This window comes from Zosterops lateralis (genome assembly GCF_965231275.1).
Source record: "Zosterops lateralis genome assembly, chromosome: 1".
Lineage (NCBI taxonomy): Eukaryota > Metazoa > Chordata > Aves > Passeriformes > Zosteropidae > Zosterops > Zosterops lateralis.
The window spans coordinates 53539415-53545446 of record NC_139762.1 but is presented as its reverse complement, the minus strand read 5'-3'; positions in this window follow the sequence as shown (position 1 = coordinate 53545446).

Below are 6032 nucleotides of genomic sequence, written 5' to 3'. Positions count from 1 at the left end.
TTGAAGCATGTTCACATCCTACCTTTACAAAACAACGTTGCCAGTGTTGCACACATAAATGTTTAACAGCTCCTTGGTTGCGCACAGCAAACCGTTTGAGTGATGTATACCCATTTCACTTCCTCCTTGTAACCACAGATCATGTCTCAGATTGAGACTGGTATTAATGGAAGAGAGTAGGTGCTGAGCAGTATACATTTTGTCCTATATGTGCTGTTTTTAATGTATAACAGTGAAAGTTAACTTGCATACATGAAATACATACTTACTTCAAGGCCAGCTTTTCTTGAATTGGCTGCTTTGAGATTTCCAGTGGGCTGCATTTCTGTTTAACTCTTTGTGCCTTAAGGTGGTTTTATACAGTGTTTTTTAACGACATTAAGAATTTATATAAAGTTGTGAAAATTTAATAGTGTAAGTTATAAACAAGGGATCTTAGATTCATCCTATAACAGGGAAAATTTTCCATATTGTTTAACTGCAGGACTATCAGCCAGACGCACAGCCTTGAGGCTGTTTCTGTTCCACTGTGAGTGTGGGTAAAGCTGCAAGTGAGGTGTTCTTACCCTGAGCTGTAGGAAGGGGCTGGTGAAGTCAGTGTTCATGAGGAACTCAGTTACAAACCGAGTGAACCTCAGTAAGACTGGGAACAAACCATGAGCTGTGAGGAACAGCTGATTTTCTGCAGCTCCATGAATACAGGGGACTGTATGTACAGGTCATATACCTGTACATATATATATGCAGGTCATCTGGGGAAAGCTGCTGTGTTGGTGGGGAAAGGGCTCCTTGTGGAGAAAGAATTAGTTCCTTGGACCTTGTGGGCCATGCTCTCCTAGTCCCCACTCTCCAGACTGAGCACATGCTGGCTGCCTTTGTCACACGGGGTGCGTGGCTGCTGTTTGCTCAGATGCAGGATGCTGAAGGAAGGGCAGATGTTCCTACAGAGTTGTCATCTGTGGTTCATGGAAGAGCCCTGAACTGTATCAATAGGAGGGGTAGGTCCAGGCCTAGGCGCTCTTTCAGTTGTTGGAATAAATAGCAAAGTCCTAATGAAAAGCACAGCCTTGTCTCCTCTTGTTCCTATATTCAGCTCTTGAAGGGAGAAGCTTATAGATTTTATAGTTGCTAAATTAAATGTTCTACAAAATAATATTTTTCTTTTTGTCCAAAGTGGAATTTGCATTGTGATTTGTCTCATTTGTTGCATTTCGTGTGCAGGTCCCTAAATACAAAAGTGTGAATTCCAGTTTGTGATCTACCCCCTGAATTTTCAGAGCTGTTAGGTCACAAATGCAAATAAAAGCCCACAAGTGATGAGGAGAGAGGTGGGCCTTGCATCACGTTACTCTGTGGCTTAAGATCTCTCTTGACTATTTCAGGTGTTCCTGGAAGACAGTTCAATGTTTTAAAGAAATAGTGCCAGTTCATTGTACTTCTGACAAGGGGTTACTGTTAAAGGAACTTTACAATAAATGAAATTTTGTTTTCTGAACAGCTGCTGGGTCTTTTGTTCTTCGTGCTTTGGGAAACGCCCATTAGCAGGATTACTGACATTTTAGTTTTCTGAACCACACATTTGTTCAATATGTGCACCAAATATAAAATGCATCAAAAGTCTTTTCCATACTAAAGCAATCTGCTTCCACTGTGGAGTTCTTCATGGTACAGATGTTGAATTAAGCTGTCATTTGGATTAATAAATACAGTTGGGGGAAAAAAATTACAGATGGATGTGATAAAAATCTCTCCTAATTAAGAAAAAGTTAGGATTCGTCAAAATGAAGCAGAGCATATAGGACCAGAGTCATTACTGCAAAATTAGGAGAGGAAAGGGAACCATTTGAAGGGATTATCTTTTCTCCTGTAAACACAGAGAATTTAATTACGTTGAGTCTCTGCTTGCTTGTACAAGTAGAATCGCAGCTAAGCTGGTGATGCATTGAAATCGGTGTACCCCATCTCTCCAATTAATTTATAATGCCAGCATACAGACTGAATTGCACAGGTGTTTTTTAACTAATCCTCACAGAGGAGCTCCCAGGATATCACCATCTGCCACTTTCCAGTAGCACCTTGTGAGATCCAGCTGGTCTGGCTGCTGGATGGAAAGGTCTTGTGGGCCTTACCAAGCAAAGAGAGGCAAAGACTGTTTCTCAGAAGTTACTGAATTGAAGGCCCTTTGCTTCTGAATCTTCTAGAAAAGCAAATAATTAGCAACTGCCTTAGATTGGTCAAGAAATTACATTAGTCTAGTAGTTTTATACAATTAATGCTACTTATAATGACCCAAAAGTATTTGGCCAGGTGTGATATATCTTCCAAAGTAATGCCAAGAGCAGGCAAGTCTCCATTGTTCCTGATACTACAGAATTGCCAGGCCCTGCTGCAGGAAGCTTTGTAGTAAATTTTATGGAAAACTCAGGGAAATTACATGTCTTTGATAAGCAGGAAAGATGCAGCATATGGCAGAAAAGAACTGGATGTATCTTCATTTCTAAATGGGAGATGAATCCAAATAACTTGTGTTCCCTGTGCAATGCAAGACATCTGCCCAAAACAGGAAGTGAACTGAGTAGCCCATAACTTGGACAAAATTCTATCACCCCTTGGGGAAACATACTCCAAAGGGAATACATCAGCCCACTTTGCCTTTCTGAAGGCAGTGCTTTCAAAACATGTAGCTTTACACAGCCCCTGTGTGCCCTTCAGCTCCAACTCAAATAGGTGCAAGTGTTCTAACAGTGCTGAACAGTGTTTGCTGTTCCTCAGCTGTAAATTAATTCTTGCCCTGAACAGTCTGCCACCTTGGTAGTTTCCTTGAGGGTGATTACTGCCTGGCAAAAATTATTAAAATCAAATTTGAGAATAAGAAACAAACAGGCAATCTAGCAAAGGTCATGAAGATGATGTTTATTTTAACCACATCACCAACTGGAAAAGGAACTGCACAAATTTTCAAGCCAATTAAAAAGAATTTTTTTAACATACTGAACATGATTAAGATGGTTAAAGGATTGTAGCACCTGTTAATGAAGCTGAGAGACCTGGAATTGGAGAAGGCTTGGGGAGGGATCAGTGTTGGGGCAGAGTAAACAGAATGGAGACAGATTCATCTTGGCAGAGTCTTGTATCAGGACAACAGACAGTGAGCACACCCTCAAGCACACAAAATTCTGTTTAAACATTTGAAAAAGCTTTTTTTTACTGTGAGAATGGTTGAACGCTGGTACAGCTTGTCCAGATGCTGTGGAGTCTCCATCCTTGGTGACCTTTAAAAGCTGACTGGACATGCTTTCAGGCAATCTTTTCAAGCTGACTCTGGTGGAAGTGAAGCAGTTGGACTAGATGATCTCCCAAGGTTCCTCCCAACCTTAAGTGTTTTGTGGGATCCAGGGTCTTTTCTCAAAAGATAAAGATTTTCTTTAAAAAAATAAAAAATAAACCAGTGTTTCAGCGACGTGATTAAGTTAAAAAGAACCTAATCTTGCTCCAGTGTTCCTTGGAAGAAAAGACTGCAATAGGGGTGCCCCAGGTGCCCTTTTGATGTTATTTGGGCTTTCAGCAGCTGCTGGTGGTTCTGAGACCCTTGCTCTCCCTGTTTTCTGGGCATGTTCCAGCTCTCTTGGCTGCTCTTGCTGCACCTGTGTCCTCTGTGAGAGCAACCGCCTTGGGCTGTGACGTATTTAATGGGAGCCACATGGCCAAAGCTGCTTGGCACTGAACGCACCAGCTTGATGCTTTTTTCTGCTCTTGAATATGTGCATCCCAAAAGAGCTCAAACATGGAGAGGAAGTGACTTCTGAGGTTCTTCAAGGTCATGAGGAAAGAAAGTCTGTGTTTGCTGGCTATTAGGTAGTAAAACAAAGGCAGGGAATTAATTGTGATTTTACTCTTGTCCCTTTCTATTGATTTGCTGGCTTCCAGCTCCACCCATTGCTTTATTCCTTCTCTGGGTTTTAAGATTTGTTTAAGAGAACCATTGGTATGATATGATGATACTGTCCATTCTCTCAGCTCTGGGGAGCCAATGGGTTTGCTGAGGTGACTGAGAGCCTTCAAAGTTAAAGGGGTGCTCAGGGGACAAAATGAGAGATGGAGCCTCTTTGCAAGCTCCGCTTCCCCCAAGCAAGGTAATAAAATCTCCAGTGTTACTTGTAAGATTTGTGTGGGGAGTTCTTCAGGCCTGGAAAAGCCAGGGTTGGAGCCAGGCCAGGCAGTGGTGTTGTGGTGCAGCAGCTTGTGAGGCCAGCATGGGGATGTTGTGTGTGCCAGCTCAAGGGACAGGGTGGTGGTGGGCAAGTGCAGTGCTGGGGTGGCTATGGCCAGATTTCTTGAGCACTTTGCAGCCACTGCAGGTCCCAGGCTTACTGAGCACACAGAGGTGACAAAAGGCAGATGAACAGCAATGTGTGCCAGATGCTCCCACTGCAGACACAGGGAGGGACTGAACAGGCTGGGGCTCTTCTCCACAGCCATGGTATTTTTGCAGATTAGCAACGAATCAAAGCTGTAGCCAAGGAAGTGGTAATTGATGGATGGGAAGTGGTTGATTTGGCTTTTTCTTGTCAGCTGTTTGATTTCCCACCAAACTTCTTCAGCGACTTCAGTGACACTCTTGATCTAGATTCAATCAAGCTCTAAGGCACCAGGTGGCCAGCAGATCTCCACATCCCTAAGGTGGATGTTCTTGCTAGTGGTAGTGCAAGGCTAATGTTTTCATATCACATGAAATTTGATTTGGTTTGTATTATGTTTTGTGAAACCAGTAAACAGCAATTTCAGTCTTAAAGCTGGGCAATGCTTTTTTTGATTAATTCTAATCCTCTTCCAGGTATGCTGGGCTTTCATGTGGGCTGGATCAAGTCTCACAAGTGCTGTTCATCCTGACAGCTCTTTGTGAAGTTCAAACTAAAGCACACGTGTATTGTTTCATTCTGAAATGAAACATTTTTATTTTTATCATTGTTTATCCAAGATGCCTTTGCTGTGGCCCTTTAGTATCTCCTTTCTAATTTGGTATTTACTTTTCAGGTTTGTTCAAAAGCCATGTTGCCCAGTTTGCTGGGTCAATTGTTGAACAAGAAAATGCTCACTGTTCTCTTAATATTCTTTGCTCTAGGTCTCTCTTCTCTATCTAATATTCATGGCTGTTGAAAAGCTTTGCAGTATCTGTCCTTGGTGGATTTCTTGGACTCAAATTTAGAAGAAGACATGGGGGGGGTGAGGGACAGGAATGGAGTGGTATAAGCTCTGGGCTATCCCTAGCTGCAGCCTAATTCAGCATCTCTCTTACAGTGAATTCAAAGTCCACTTTTGTCTGGATGTTCTTAAGGGCTCCTGTGTTACTTCCTGCTACAGACAGGACAGTTACTTGCATTTTTTCTGTGCCTAAGGCTTTGCAATTGTTCACATAGACAGTTTGGGGTGCGAGTGGAAATTGTTTGGGTTTGGGGATTTTTTTGTTGTTGTTGTTATTAGTTTGGGGTGTTTTGCTTATTCCTCTACTTGCTTGGTGATGGGCAATTTTCTACCTGATGGCACAGTCAAAATCTCTTGTGGTAGTCAGAGGAAACCATGGCAGTGCCTTTACCTGTTCTGCACCCTCCTGAGTGTTTTTCTCCCTAAATGTCCTCTCCAGAACTCAGGCAGTGCTGGTGTGAAGCAGTGGTTTCTTCTGAGTAACCTTCAGTGTGAGCAGTGAGTCTCTTCCTAGAATTCCTAAGTTAAGATGAGTGACCTCAGCTATCTCATGAGCTTTGTAATGATAACTGTGAGGGTGCAAATCTACCTGATAAGTGGAGTCGAGGGTGCTGCTGCTGTGCTTCAGCTTTCCTGCTTCATCCTTCCTGATTTAGGCAAGACCTTATTAAGAAATGCGGGGAAACTGAGGTAGCAAGGCTGCTCAAAGCTCTGAGAAGCTGACTTGTCCTGACTTTGGTCTGCCACTGTAAAACAAAGCTCAGTTTCCTGGCAGTTTGTTTATTTATTTTGAATTCATAATACCAGCACACAAAGGGCATAACACATGA